The sequence below is a fragment of the Mesitornis unicolor genome, unplaced genomic scaffold, assembly GCF_000695765.1.
Source record: "Mesitornis unicolor isolate BGI_N332 unplaced genomic scaffold, ASM69576v1 scaffold34124, whole genome shotgun sequence".
NCBI lineage: Eukaryota > Metazoa > Chordata > Aves > Mesitornithiformes > Mesitornithidae > Mesitornis > Mesitornis unicolor.
In genome coordinates this window covers 3,963-4,185 of record NW_010178602.1, presented here as the reverse complement: position 1 = coordinate 4,185, position 223 = coordinate 3,963, and positions in this window count along the sequence as shown.

The following is a 223-nucleotide window of genomic DNA, read 5'->3' as shown; positions in this document are numbered from 1 at the left end:
ACTCCCCCGCCGCTCCTCACCCACCGCCTCCTCCCGGTACCGTCCCTTTGCGCCGCCTCACTTCCGCCGCACCCCCAGTGACGCCATCACGGCGCGCCCCGCCCTCTCCCTCCACCCCCCTCCCGCTCTTAAAGGAGCCGCGCGGTACGGAGCAGACGGGAGAGGCGGTTCACGGAGCACCGGGGGGTTATTTAAAGTCGAGAGGGGAAGCAGCGGGGGGGGC